This window comes from Electrophorus electricus, chromosome 2 (genome assembly GCF_041902795.1).
Source record: "Electrophorus electricus isolate QZ-2024a chromosome 2, ASM4190279v1, whole genome shotgun sequence".
Classification (NCBI taxonomy): Eukaryota; Metazoa; Chordata; class Actinopteri; order Gymnotiformes; family Gymnotidae; genus Electrophorus; species Electrophorus electricus.
The window spans coordinates 22,707,507-22,722,472 of record NC_137498.1 but is presented as its reverse complement, the minus strand read 5'-3'; the positions used below and the strand labels follow the sequence as shown (position 1 = coordinate 22,722,472).

The 14,966-nt window shown below is 43.8% G+C and overlaps 1 protein-coding gene and 1 long non-coding RNA gene across 7 annotated transcripts in view; both read right to left on the bottom strand.

Annotated features, from left to right (window-relative positions):
• sash1a (SAM and SH3 domain containing 1a) overlaps positions 1-14,966 on the bottom strand; it is a 236,598-nt gene that overhangs the window by 185,758 nt on the left and 35,874 nt on the right. The window lies entirely within an intron of this gene.
• LOC145651113 (uncharacterized) lies at positions 1,145-13,364 on the bottom strand. Its single transcript, XR_014116789.1, has 4 exons — positions 11,369-13,364; positions 10,655-10,694; positions 7,579-7,598; positions 1,145-4,692 (listed from the first exon to the last, which is right to left on the bottom strand). It is a non-coding gene; the product is annotated as an uncharacterized LOC145651113 (long non-coding RNA).

Sequence of the window (14,966 nt, the reverse complement as noted above, 5' to 3'; positions counted from 1 at the left end):
ACACCGAAATGTCTTAACCACGGTCAGCAATCCATGTGTTTGAGATGCTTGTTTGCGGTTTCAGTTTCTTCCGTGACTCCCTCTGCACTTATTTTGTGTCTTCTTTTTTCCTTCTATTTTCTTTGAGGCATGAAAGCCATTGAGATTGCAACGGCCATCCAACATTGCTTTGAGTAGAGCAGAGAAAGTAACACCACAGGGCTGAACTTATATGTGTCAATGCATCCTGCCATAAGAAGCATGGGTTCCATGTTTGACCGGATTGTAAATGATCACCTCTTTTTCTCTCTCTGGCACAGGAATACCTAAACCCAAACCATATGGAAACATCCAGATAACACATCCATATGTCTACTAAATGAGAAGTGTGATGAGTGCTAAGGACTGTAGCTGACCTCATACATCAAGCTGTCACCCTGGCGAGTTTCCATTTTTCCCGCCTCTACCTCTCTAGTAATGGTGCTCATCTCTCAGGATCCAACAAAGGACAAAGGACAGTCAGGAAAGAAGACATCTTCATCACGGAGAAAAGTGGATTTATCAGACATCATGTTTATGGCCATAAACAGAAGTGAAAGGTTATTAGTTATGTAAATAATTAACTATTAATGCTACATCTTTATACAAACTTTGATTAACGCTACCATCAGATTCATCTGGTTGACAATTACCCCTTTAATGTGTTGTGCCTTGTCATATTTTATTTTTAAAGATTACAATGAAAAAATATTCATTTAACATTGTATTGCTTTTATGGAAGACAATATTCTGTGTCAAATCACTGACTGAAGATTTTGATTACACAAGTAATCAACCCATTTGCAGATGAAATATATTGTTCTAACGACGACAAAGTCAGCTTACAATTGGCCTCTACCTGTCCTTCATTAAACACACCATTTAGTGCAAGTACCATTTATCAGACTGAATCTGACAGAATATGAAGATCAAAGCATTCTAAAGAAATCAGGGATAAACATTATAGACATGTACAAGCACAAGTAAAAGCTACAGAATGATTCCAAGTGATTGGATATCTTGGTGATAGCATTGTTGGGTCACTGTGAAGGAATGGAAGCTGACAAAGCCGTTCTTCAGAACTCAGCGTCGGAGCAGGAAGGGGACCTGTGGGGGAAGCCACAGTTAGACCAACAATAACACTGAAGGAGCTATGGTGTTCAGTGGTGTGAAGGTGTAGCAGTCAGTGATATCAAGAGCTCTGTACTCAAGTGGCCTGCCCGGGAGGGTGTCTGCAGTGATGCCATTACTGAACAAAAACCATATCAGAGTACTTTTGGAGATTGACAGAAAGTCTCAGGGTGACTCGGCTAAAACATTGGATTTGGTTCTGTGGTCAGAGAAGACAAAAAGTGAGATTTTGTAAACACCAATCCATCAGTGAACTGTAGGGATGGTAAGCTTCATACGGGAGCGCTTTTTCTCAGTGGGTCTGAGCATCTTGTTAAACTCGAAGGACTGACTGAAGGACTAACTACAGTGGTGTGCGGCAAAATAAGATGCTTCAGTCTGCTTAAAGACTAAAAGACTTGTTTGGAGTGAAATGTCCCCTTTCAGCAAAACAGTGATTCTACACATGAAGCCAAAGCCACTCCATCAACAAAAAGATCAATGTTCTACAATGGCCAAGTTAGAGTCCAGATATCCATCGAACTGAGAATCTGAGGCACTGTTTGAATATTGCGGTCCACAAGCATTATCCAACCAACCTGAATGACCTAAAGTAAATGTGTCAGGAAGAAAGGGCGTAAATCACTCCCAGTTGGCAAGCCAAGCAAAAATCCACCCAGAAAGGCTTTAAACAGTTATTGAAGCAAATGATACCAAGCTACCAAGTGGAAAAATTTGATGACTGTAAGTTAATGACTTTTGCAAGACACTGTGTATGTTCTCTGTGATGTGTTTGGTGATCCCTCAGCGTAGCCTAGGCATATACGTGAGTACTCAGACCTGAGAATGCAGCACCTGAGGGGCCATGGCAGTCTATTTTATAAAAAGACAAAAGACCTGAAGCACCCTTTTTCGCAGGCACACTCAAAGACACACTTTCATCCGAAGAGAGGACTCCTTAGGAGGAGCTCTCGCCTTCTCCCGGGGCTCTCAAGCAGCATGTGCCGAGCATGAATGACGTGGCGGCATGCTCTCAAGTGCCATGGACAAGAGGAAAGAGAAGAGTAATCTCCTTCCATTGTTGCGGCCCCAGGATGCTAATGTCATCTCCGCTGAGACACCAATAGGGTGGGATTAATGAGGCTTTACTCTGGCATTCAGGTCCATGATAGCAGGAGCCACACGGACAATATGACATTTTGAGACCGTCTGTGCCTTTTAAACCCTATTGCAAGTATGAAGCTGACAGGCAATGTGACCTTAGTGCTCTAGAGTCAGGAATGTCTAGGTTGAGATCTAAATCTTGTGGCAAAACCGAATATGCAGGTGCTGCTCGTGCATGACACTATAAAGCTATAAGTTTTTATAAGAAGGGACATTTGACTCACACACACACACACACACACACACACACACACACACACACACACACACACACACACACACACACACACATACCTCCATTCCCTGTCATTTAGATCCCTCACATTGGTCGAAACGTGCTCCTCATTTCTGTGAGCTGCCTGTGAAAATGGAGCACTGAACAAAACACTTCCAGTAAACCAATTTTCCCCTTCCCGACATGGATAAATGGCAGAGACATCCAAACCTGCAGCTCTCAAACTAATCTCCCACAACCTCCTCCAATTTAACTCCATCTACTTTATCTGTGTCCATGTCTAGATCACTGCTGGGCTCATAACCCATTCCCTTTGGTTTGTAGTGAATGGGAGGTACAGTAAACATGGGACATTCTTGGACAGGTAATTACATTACAGTTGGGGTGTAAGCCCCCACTTCTGCCCCAGCAGCGTTAGCTCACCAATTCTCTGCATGCTTCACACACACAATCCAAAAAACATGCCAATCTGGTTGTCATTGAGCTTGACTGGCAGGGTTGATTGAGCATGTCTCCCTATATGTCCCATCTGCTTATCTCAAGCCAGCCGCCAAGCAGTGCCTTAATCCAATCTCAAGGGACGGAGGATGGGTGAGAGAGAAAGAGAGCGAGAGAGAAGAGAGAATCAGTCTGCTTTATTGACAGTAGGCATCTTCAGGCATGCAGACTCTTATCTCACATTACTTTCTGTTCTCGTCTTAGGTTGGAAGTCATGTGGAGGTTTGAGCCTATTACTGAGACTAGCGCAGCCTGACTTACAAGCATGGCACACAGTGATGAGCAGAAATCCGAAACGATGCTTCGGGGCTTCTCCTGCGCCACCTTGGTCCATGCTGAGAGCACAAAGATGCTGTCTCTCACAAGATGTCTAGATATGATGATATGGCGGTCCACACAAGGCCATGTATATACGAATGACTGCACTATTCAAGCCTCCCTTTCTCACCACACGCTTGGCTTGCATGAGTCGTCTGAGCCAGGGCTCTGTGAACATAACTGGTGCAGATCCAGGCAGTTACAGCCAATGGGGTTTAGGTTACTGCTGATGGAGCTTACATTATTGCTGATAGAGGTTAGCGGTTGAGATGCCAGCCTTCCCTTAAACCAATGTCTTTTTCCGGTATGAGAAAGCAATCAAATATTTCTTAAAAACACACACACACACACACACACACACACTTCCAAATTATCATGTTGGAGCCAATAAGACTTTAGTGTATAATTAGGGTGTAACAAAAAGAAACCTATCAAATTCTCGGCTGCACATCAATACTCCCCTTAGTCTCTTCTTAAGCTTTCTCATATGACATATTAACTCATATAACAGTTCAGGTTCCTGTACTGTTTATAGCTCAATTGCAGGGTTTGTTTTGCACAAAGACAGGATATATAGGTGTTCAGGTTTCTGTATTGTTTTTAGTTCGATTGCAGAGGTTTTCTGCACAAAGACAGGGTACTTTGCAATCATTTGTTGGAAATAAAACTGTAATTTAAGCCAAACCAGTATGTATACATAAAAATCAAAACATTTTTAAGACATAAAACATTGAAATCAAATTAAACCATGAACCCAGAAAATCAGAAATCTTATTGAACCTGAAAATGTGTATACCGTTACACCCCTGGTAAATACAGAGGAAGCCTGTGTATATTTGTGCATGATTTTAGCATAGTGTATCTTACACAAATGTTATTTGACTCACATTCCTCAGAATTCCAGTGCATGAAACCAAAAGTCCACGATACCTTTGCCATATAGGTGAATCCATATTTCCCCCAACATTGGCTGGTTATATGAACTGATGGTTGTATACTGTTCTCTGCACCTTTGAATGCAGTATTCTGGCGTGAGATCCCATTTCTTGAGTCTTGGGTTCATACAGAGGAGACCCGCATGGTGACAGGAGACTAAAACAGCCCTGCCTCCGATAGATCACCTTAAATGCCGGGTTGCTGTCTGTCTCGGCCTCCCTGAAGCTTTCCGCAGGGTGGCCTGTATATCACTCTAAAGACCCCCTTCTGCCCAAGGACATTGGGGAAATCGTCCCCACTGTCTCGCCCCACTTCCGTCTGGGGTCTGCATGGGCGGATTGCCGCTGGGCGCCTTGGTATTCAGCAAGAAACGGCGGCGCTTCATACTAATGACTGCTGCATCCATCACTGCACTATTAAAAGAAAGCAAGAAACAGAGAGAGAGAGTGCTGTTACATGGGGGGAGGAAAACAAGTGGAATTCACAATGAAGTGCCTGGCAGAAAGACTGATTTCAATGTGACAATAGCTTGGAGTGCATCCATGCTTTGAATGCGCTATTCCGCGGCCGCTTTCGGCCTCTGTGCAACGCTGAGCTCCAGCCATCATTTCTGAGGGAATGAACCAGAGCATCAGTCCGTCTGTCAGTCGCATTCCATCAGGTGCCAGGCCGGAGAACTCCACAAAAGCCAAGCTTGCGTCTTTGCACTGACAAACAAATTGTACCTCATAGCTCCAGAAAAACATGAAATGCACTAAAGAGAAGCCACACGCAGTGATGTTTTTCTCCATCTTTGACATCTGATTCATTTGTAAAAGAGAGAAGAGGGAGTAAAGTATATGTGTGGTGTAATGTCATGGCCAAAAAGCAGTAGAGGCATGTTTTTAAAGATGTCCCTCAGGATGTGGAAAATTAGTCCTGTGGGAGGATCAGGGGGTTGAATGACAAGAGTAAAAACGTGGGAAATACAATAATACGGAGCCCTGAAATAGCAGGAAACACCCCTGCTCACAGCAGTCGAAACTTTGACCCTGCAGGCTAAGGAACCTTCTACCGGTGAAGCTTTTCTCCTGTACCCCACTATGGAAGCTGCCGTGTGTGTGTGTGTGTGTGTGTGTGTGTGTGTGTGTGTGTGTGTGTGTGTGTGTGTGTGTGTGTTAGGCCTGAGATGCAGGGATCAAACATATACCCAAGGAATAACTGGACAGTCATGAGAGGCATACTTTGAGTAAAGATGATAATGACTAAAACTGCAAAAATCACAAAAAATCAAAGGTTAGGAGCTGGAATAAAAGATTTCTTGAGAGATTTCTTTTCACAACAATGCTATGTTTCCCTCTCCATCTGAGGCCAGCAAAGCAAGTAAACCACTAAACACCAGCATCACCCTGTTAGCTGAACAGTGACAGTCCTGTATCGAACAGAGCGGAAACCAGGCATGGCGGATAATATCGTTTTTAATCTTAGCCTAATTAAAATGAAAGAGATCCATCAGGCACTCTCTGACTCTTCATTTAACCATTTTTGCTTTGGGCCACGGTGGATAAACTGGTCAATAAATCACTGGCTAAATATACTGATTAATTGCGGCAGGTTGTACTGAGCTAGTGTGACAGGTTTGCTGTAACCTGTAACCTGTACCATATTAAATGGGCAATGGGACATGAGGGTGTAGTTTCAGGTAGGACTGTGGTTCTTAAGAAAATGTGTCAGCTCAGGTTGTGGGAGTAATTTGTCTTCTGGGATATCTACTGCTCTGTGCATGGGCTTCATCACATATCTACCACGCCTCATTCCCCTCTTAACTGAGCCGTTACACTTACAACTGCATTTTAAGAGTCCAAACATGGGAAGGGAAGATGCAGCCTCCATGTGGCTGGAAAGACTGATTGGTCAGATTCCACCCCCCCCCCCCCCCCAAAAGGGATTTTTCTCCACCACATAGGAAAGTTCCACAGTTGTGGCTAGACGGCAAGCTGTCATATTCCCTTGTGCTTCTTAAAAGTTCTCTCTGAGATCACCAGATTAGCTCATCCATTCTGTCTCTAAAATGTAAATGGAAAAAAAAAAAATAAAAAATAGGGGGAGGTGGGGGGGCTTAGGACCTCAAACAAGATGATCAGCATATGAGGGTTTAAGCGGACAAGTGGCTTGCAGCGCTTTGAACTCACTCTTGTAAAGCACTCTCTCTCCCTCGCTAGTTCTCTCTGTCGCTCACCCTCTCACTCACTCAGCAGCCAAGCTCTTAGCTGTGAGAGCATGCACTGTAACGGGGGATGACCCAACTAAGTCACATCACGTGACAAGTACAGCCGAAGTCAGTGCAGCGCGTTAGCTTAAAAATGACTAAACCAACAAATAGACAGATAAAATACATTCCACACTACTGGCCATAATTGCAACTAGGTCAGCGTAAAGTGTGCTATTTTTGTTTGTGTTTTTGGTATTTTCTTCTGTTTTTCCACAGTAGAGGTGATAAAATGACTGAGAGGCATGAACACCTCTCTGTACTTGGGGTCAGACTCCTTTTCAAATGTCATATGAGGATAACCTTCTCCGTTTTGTGCTCTCTTGCACTGCTGCTTCTAACAGTCTGTTGGCATCTCAGCAGAAGCACGCTCGTGAGAACAGACATCCTCAGACATCTGTGGCCAATCTAAATCTTGGGACTGCGGACCCGTGGTCTCCTGGAATTTGGAAGTTCTGCGACGTTTACTAAAGCGGCATGCTTTGCTTTGGAACACACCTCTCTGCTACCTATTCGGAATGGTGCTCGTTGAGGCCAGAGCTTGTGTTTCTAGGCCTATCACTGTCTGACTCCATACTCATGGATATCAACAAATATCGTTAAAAAGCACCTGTCTACGTATTGTCTGTGACTCCTCAACCATGAAGTGATGATGAAGTGCCAAAATAAAAAAAGGGCTGAATTCTTGTTAAAAACCTTGCGTTTATGTTCATGTTCCGTCATTATCTAAATGAGAAGGGCTTTGATTATGCAGCAGAAACACAATAGTGTAGAAAATCCCGACAGTAAACACAATCCTTGATCAACACATCTATGCTTTAAAAACGCCAGTCCTGCAGTTAACTGATGTGAACCCTGTCTAAACCGATAGTGGCTTCATAATACCAACTATAACGCTAATTTCACTATTCCAAAGTCAAGCAATTAATTGGTTGATTGTTTAATTGAGGAAATCCACATGATTAAATTATTAAATGTATGTGCATGATTAAATGTATGTGCTTATATCTGTCTCATTCATCTGTCTTTCGATTAGTGAAGGGATTCTTACCTGAGATACAGCTTTCATCTCTTTGAGGGAAATTAGAAGAAAAGGAGAACAGGAAAACCAATGTAAGAAGTGATAATGAAGGCAAAAATTCAAAACAACAAAACATGCTGGCAGGACACCATTTCTGGCACTAAAACCTGACACACCTGCTCTGAGACTGAGAGAGAAGGAAATGAGGATAGGAAACACCAGGCTGTTCTAAAGACAATCGCTCATTAAATGACACACATTAATTTGAGTTTAATCCGTGTGATGGCAGGGATTAGCAGCGCCTAACACACACATGCACACATGAACACATGCATGCACAGGTGAACCAAACCCAGTAAAGATCACACTTTGGGGGATATGGTCAAAGAAAGCAATCATTAACAGTTAATGGGCTAGACAGAGCATGAATAAAGAGAAAGGGAGAGAGTGAATCAAAAGAGAGAGAGGGAGAGAGACAGGCTGCCATCTGGAGATGTCCTGAGACAGCTTTTCTCATCGACAACTCTCCGAATGCATCCGGTGAAAAGAATGGCAAAGCCTGCATCAGTCCCTCTCTCCCGTATCCTCATACATGTAAATAAAATTCCCCACAAATGTCCTGTTTTGCCTCCATGCAGGCCATTTTCAGATGTAGGCACAGTCCTGTGCCTGATGCCTGCTGCAGTCAGCAGCTTTTTGGATGCTGTGTTGGTGCAGGATAATGAGCCTCAATAACACTCCGGTCGTGTAGTAGCTAAGTGTGTTTCTACACAGGCAGGGGATGAGCCAAACGCAGCAGAGCTGATGCTTCCACTTTAAAGGCGTTCGTTTCAGCACAGGGATGAGCACAGGCAGCTGATCATCTGTGCTGGGAATGAGAAGGAGTTCATGACCAACATGTCGCAGATGCTCGTTATGCGGCATTCACGCAACGCCCCGCACACCCGGCGAACCAGGCGGGCTGATGCACACCCGCTCTCCTCTCTCACGCACACTGAATTATGCTGTTATCAGCTGCTGATGAGGCAGAAGGGTAAGCGGTCACGGCACTGGAAGCTCAAAAACATTCCCTGTCATAGTAGAAGACAAAAACACCCCACACCTCTCTCCTCCTCTGGGTACTGGAGAAACACACATGCAATCTGTTTATCCTGCTCAAGGCAACTGATGAACAGGGTGAATGTGCTTGGAGCAAAGACACACAGACACACACACACAGACAGTCATGCACACTCACACACAATCCCTCTCTGAGGGAGTGCTGATCAGAGAGAGTGCGTTATGGATGGGGGATCATCTTGAGTCTTTGATATTCAGCAGGCCTGAAGCTTCTCTCTGCCTTTGTTAGCATCATCAGCTCTGAACATCTCATCCAGTGACACAGCCTAGGGCTGTACAATATATCATTTGATGATCATTATTGCAATACTGACTTTTGCAATACCGATACTGCAGAGGGCTAGAATAAGCAAACAGTGCCCTTAACAAATCACAAAACTTTTTTTTGTTTTTTGTTTGTGTTGTCAGCACATTGACCAATCCCAGATTTTTCAGTTTTGATAAATCACAGTTTTTAAGCCATGTGACAAAGGTTTATCAGGGCGTTTTAATATACTGCAAGGCATATCACCATAAGTAGCAATATGATCTCAATACAGTGGTTTGTCCATATCATGCAGTTCTACCACAGCCTTAGATATGAACTCAGAATGAACTCTCCATTACTCTTCCCCTGACACCTCCCTGTAACCTACTTACTGAGGAGTATGTAAGTATAAGGAATACTGAGGAAGGAATCTACTGAAGCTACTAACACTGGCAAACAAGAACTCATTGTGGGAACACAAATATGACGTGTAGCTGTTTCAGCTAAGAGCAAGAATGGGTGTCAAACAATGCTTTTCACTCTACACATGGACGCCTACACTTCTAAATGCATATCTGATGTTCTTTCCTCAACAATGAAACAGCAACAGCTTTATGTCACTGAAAGATATGTGCCTCCACCCCAAAGCCTGCCTTTGACTGGCTTACAAGCAGAACGTCCAGAATTAAAATGAGAGCGTAAACAACAATTACGAGAGGAGCATTTCAATAAACTTGTGTTGTAAAAGGCACACACACAAACATACACATGCACACGCCTCTCTGCCTGAATTACAGCACCTTTCAGACCTAAGAGGCACTGTGCTGTGAACTGAATAGCAATGACCTACAAAGCAGACAATCGATGCACACTAGCCAAAAAACACAGGGGTGAACACAGTCCCACCATACAGGGCGGGCCTCTGTCAGGTCTTTATGCCTAGCAGACAGGTATACACGAATCCTTGTAAGGACCCAACAGCTGCTGCTGGTGTGGATTGAGTCTTTGCTTGTAATGTGGACTTTATTGTGGCAGGGGTGAAAATAGTTTACATCTGGTCTGATGAAAAAATGGATCAATTACTGTTATTTGTGAAGTCCTCCAAACTCTTGGGCTATAGTTAAGCCTACCAAATTGTGCTGTCAAGGTGGGGACACACAAATTCACTCATCAGTTTACTCTGAGTAGAACCTGCCTGTCTTTTATATCCATTGTGATCCTTGTGACTGTGCCCCCCCCCCCCCCACACACACACACACACACTCTATCACACACACACACACACACACACACACACACACATAACATTCTGCTCAGCAGATGGTGTCTGGTATCAATGGTATATGTTGGCAAGGAAAGAATAAGTTAACTGCATAGGTAACAAGAGGAAAGCACACACACACACAAATACACACACACACACACATGCATGCACAGACACACAAACACCACAGACACTGGGCACTTCAAAAGGTAAGTACAGATGCAAAACAACAAAGGGCTTCATCTTTGTGTAAGAGACCCAGGCGTTTCCTGCTGTGAGCAAGGTTCCTCTATGAAACACACTACAAGATTCTCACATGACCTGGAGTTACCCTTCAGAAAGTGGCACCAAAATGAGAGCAGAGCTCTCTGTGGTGCTGACAGTCGCATACAGCCATCTGCACAACAGGCTACATGGAGTTAAATGTGGCAGGCCAACCTATAGTTGGTTGAGTATACTTTACAATTTAGCATTACCTCACGTGTTTCCGCTGTCTGATCCACTGGCCAATTGGACCTGCAAATAAACAATTTTTTTTTTCATTGATCGATGTGGTGCTGTTGTTTACTGGGTAGTTTTGGAAGAAACAAACACAGACAGAATCTGTGACCTAACAGTATATAGTTACAGAAGTGAGGAATGGGGGTCTGACAGAGTAAGGAAAAGGTATATGAGGAAAGACTTTGTTCAGAAATTTAAATATAAATTTCTGTAGCAACCCCGCCTCCCCCCACCCACCAATCTAAAAGCTGCTGGTTACAGTTGTCACTACAGCTCCTGGGCTTCACACCCATATCCCTGATCAAAAAACTAACAATCATGCATTACACTGCCATTTAGGATACTACCAGTGCTCATAACCAAACGGCGCTAACCAAACAGGAAAAGACTGCTGTAAATGACCATATCCATGCTGAATCTCCATGTCTTAGAATTACTACTCCTCCATCTGTTTTCTTGAGCCTGGGACCACAAAGAGCTCACAGGGTCCTGCTCATCGTGGAACCATCACAGAGCTGATAATTGAATATTGATTGCCATTACTCACATGAGAGACACGGGTGAATTTATGGGTGTGTGTGTTGGGGGAATGTGGGTGGGTCAGATATTTGGCCTGCAGTGCTGGACATTAGCTATGCAAGGCTGAACCTAATGCTAGCGCTGCATGCTAAAGTGCTAAAACCACTCACTCTTGTCACCATGACGAATAGCTTTGTTAAACCGATTTCCAGCCGATGGTGCTCTGGGTCGAGGACGGGGCACAAAGCCAGCGTGTGTTCCACGGCACGTGGGAGCTCACACTGGGGTTCACTGCAGTTCAAGGTGCTTAGCCTAGCGTAGCATCTTATTAGCTCAAAAAACAATGGAGGGAAATATTAAGCAGTTTTAGAATAACACATCATATTTAATCTAATTAACTACAAGCTGCAGAGTGCTTAACGAATCAAAGGTTAACTCAATAGCACTGACTGATATTCCAACAAAACTTAGCCTGAACAGATCTGGAAATTCTTGTTAAAAAGATCCCACCACAACACCACCGCTTACCTTACCTACTGGTGATATGCGTCATTATGTTCTCAGTATCAAGAAAAGCATTGAATGAGTTTGTTGATAGACGCCTTTTGGGATATAGATGGAATTTTCCCTTGATTTTTTATTGTGAAAACACTTGTTCTTTTAAAAACCAATGCCACACATTATACACCAAGGCAGGACTGCTATGGGTTAGTGTAGTTAGTGCAGCTCAAGGAGACATGTCCACAGTGTATGATGTCAGAACGTCGGAAATAGGGAAGATGCTCTCCTCTGTACTGTAATGTGTATATTACTGCTGCCCTTCCTGGTTTCTCTGTCTGTCCGCTTCAGGCTCCTCATCCCAGTCACACTTCCTTCAGACCAGATGCTAATGGGCTGGAACAAACAAAAAGCCACATTGTCTTCAAATGGGGCAACAGCCTTGTAGTACAGTCAGACTAAACATGGGTGTGAAGAAAAATGGAACTGAAGGATGAAGAAGGAGGGGGGGGCCTGAGTAAGCGAGAGTGTGAGTGAGTGAGCGAGTGAGCAAGTAAGTGGACAAGTGAGAGGTCAGAAACAGACAGCCCAATAGATAGCAGGAGTGGTACATCAGTGTTTGTAATTTGTTTCCAACTGCGGTTTGTTATTTTTGCTTGCCTGCACAAATTCCTCTGATTTACCAACCAATTATTCAGACCAGATCCGTGAATAAAGGATGCAAAACATCTGGAGTTTGGTTCCTACATTACCCATAATTACCAGCTAATATACACCCCTCTAATCTACTGCTTTATTCTTGGAATTATATTAGTAGGTATGTAAGTAGGTTGCTATAATAATGTAATTACCAATAAACACACCATTACATGCAACCATACATTATATACAATTTTACTTAAAGAATGGGCTATCTGGTGTCATTATAAAATTCTACTCCCATCAATACAGATGAAGACATATGGTATGAACACATTACACAGGTTTGTGTGTGGCTGTTAACACACATAAGTAAGTCTGTGTTAACAGTGAGTGAGTCTGTAAAAGATACTGGCCCCTAAGCAGGTGGAAATGCAAATGCGACTGCAGGATTCTGGACAGACAGCCTTGGAGTTTGTAGCTCTTTGACTTTTGTTTACAAGCTAGTGTGGTTACTGCTCTGCTCATACCTCATAGTACATGTAAAATGTTAGTTCATAAACCTTAGGTGACTATCATACACAAGCTGTTAATCTTACCCACTTGTTACAATATTCCTGTAGTGTGAGTTTAAGAAACTATGACTCCCAGTGTTGGTTTTTAATGTGGTATTTAGAAGAAACTAGCTGTTGATGATAAAGGTCCAGTGAAGACCTAAAGTTATCTTACTGTGTCTTATTCAAGCATTCCATTGCAGGCTTCCAATTTCAGGTTCTGGATTTTGTAGTCACAAAGTCAGTTTAGCAGGTAATGTAATTTATCAAGTACTTACTGGTCATCATACATAGGTAAAGTGAGAAGGGAAAATCAGTGGTATCAGAACCTCGAGGGCTCTGATTTGACCTCCTGTGATTATAAAATTCTGGACTGGATTTTGGATTCAAAGTGCAGGATTGAAGGCTTTTCTGTCATGGACAGTGTACCAGGGCTGAGAATGGTGCCCATATATAGCCAGAATTAACCCTCACCACAATATATCAATCAAGAGGGAAAATCACAGCCCAGCCCCCTAAAAGGGTGACGGGTGAACTAGCATGACAAAATCCAAAAATTAGTCATTCCTCTGGATTTTTACACAGCGGTGACTAATGTAAGGGCTAATTCAGCAAGGGACACCGAGTGACCTACCAATATTGCTTAATTGCTTAAATCCAAAAACAGTCCCTCAGTTTTGCTTTAACTTCTGTATGCCTCAGTGCAGCTGGCTGTGAACTGAACACTGTCCACGCAACACGGTGGGCAGTGTTACACAGTGTGTGGTGTTGTACAGTAAGGGCTGTGCTACAGTGCTCTAATATTATATGCGCTCTGTGGCAGTGTGTTCTGTTGTACTCCGTGTCCTGTTATGTAGTGCATGTTTACAACTGTGCTGTCATACAGCATGCACTTTCATAGAGTGTGCTGCTGTACAGTGTGTGCTGTCCTACAGCATGTACTGAAGTACAGTGTATGTACAGTCTGAGCTGTAGAATGCTGCGTTTGAGTGTACAGTGTGTTTTGATGTGCAGTGTTCACTGTAATAGACTGTATGTTTTAGTAGTGTCTGTGGTTATCCAGTGCTTGTTGTAGTAAAGTGTGTTCTGGTATAGAGTCAATGTATGCTGTAGCACAGTGTGCACAGCAATACAGTGTATGCCCTTGTACAGAGTGGGATGAGCTCTGTGTAATGACTAGGCTGGCTGCTCTTTGCACAGGCTGAGCCTCTGTGGCCAAGCTGTTATTTACAGAGCAGAGACTAATGACCAGAGCACAGGCCTGCTGTTTTATTAGCGCAGGGAGGTCTGTCAGAAACACATTTATCTCCGCAAGCCTTCCACGATGCCAAGTCCTCAAGGACAGGCCAGGGGGATGGGGGGGTGCAGGGGTTGGGGTGAAACGGAGCAAGGCTTTTTCTATCGATAATGGACTGGCCAGTAATGGAGAGTACTAAGGTTCAGTTATAATCTGTTATGAAAGACCTCCATCTGGGGAAGCAGTTTTAAAGGCATGCTAATTAAGTTCAGTAATTAAGTTCAGAAAGACAACGTTAAAGTGGCGGCTAATGGCTCCTGTGTACTGAGGCATACCATCAGGTCGCAGCGGAAATGTGCACGCTGTCTGTTTCCCGTAGTGTGTGTCCCACAGAGTGCCTCATGCTGTCTGGAGCCATTTTTTTTCCGGGAAGAAACACCAAGAGACAAGGAACATGAATGTTTCAATTTCCTGCCGCGGCCTCGTTTCTGAACCCCCCGACAGAAGTGCGGCTGGAACAAAAGCTGGTGATTGGGCTGTATGGGCGCTGAATGCAGCCCATCAGCAGGAGGCTGGATGACAACAGCGGGCAGTGTAGTGTGTGCTATTGTCCGCCAGGCCCAACTGGGGGTCTGTGGAGCCGGGGATGGAGACAAAGCGTACGCAGGCCTGAATGTGATGAGGTTCCTTGAGTTTCGAACCATGGTGACATGACAGAAGCTGATTGGCTAATCAACATGTTAATGAGCTAGTGGTACAACAAACAAAGTGATCTGATGAATATTCAAAGAAGCTATAGGCAGCATTTGGCGTCTCCAAAGATCCTGTGTTCAATGGATA